This window comes from Hyposmocoma kahamanoa, unplaced genomic scaffold, assembly GCF_003589595.1.
Source record: "Hyposmocoma kahamanoa isolate Upper Pololo Valley unplaced genomic scaffold, ASM358959v1 192, whole genome shotgun sequence".
NCBI classification, from domain to species: Eukaryota; Metazoa; Arthropoda; class Insecta; order Lepidoptera; family Cosmopterigidae; genus Hyposmocoma; species Hyposmocoma kahamanoa.
This window is the reverse complement of record NW_020653719.1, coordinates 8,870,767-8,871,358: the sequence shown is the minus strand read 5'-3', so window position 1 is coordinate 8,871,358 and position 592 is coordinate 8,870,767.

The window sequence follows — 592 nt, the reverse complement described above, 5'->3', positions numbered from 1 at the left end:
ATGAGAGACGTTGTTATTATTTTGCAGCAAAAAAGGACAAAGAAAAGCAATAACCTCAGTACAGAGTACTAAAAAACCGACCATAAAAGTCACTCATGGGGATGAATAAAAAGTCATCAATGTCACACCTTATAGGCAGGCAGAGACAGCTCGATGAGATACTGAAATATGTCATTCGTAACCTTAACTTGCATAGCTCTTTTTCCATACACATTCGTCTTTGAGATGGTCGGTACGCCGATGTAGTTCTTTTGGTCATCCAAATGACTACAGTGGCAAGTTACAAGCATCTGTGCTTCCATTTCCATATTATATAATTTGTACTATGGACTTGTACAAGATGATGAGTGGCAGTGTACGGTAAAACCATAACTATAATCCCAGTACAGAGTACAAAAAACTTACTTCAAAAGTTCGTGGAGTTCTATTTGTCAAGTTTTGTTCAAATCGGTTACCGGAAAGTGTGCGAAAACGGATTCATCCCCTAGTTTGCCACCCTTAGTGGTGGAGAATTTTCTTCAAATTTAAATGGGACCACTCCGAAGGTATCTCTTTCCAACAAAAAAAGAATCATCAAAATCGGCTTACAAAG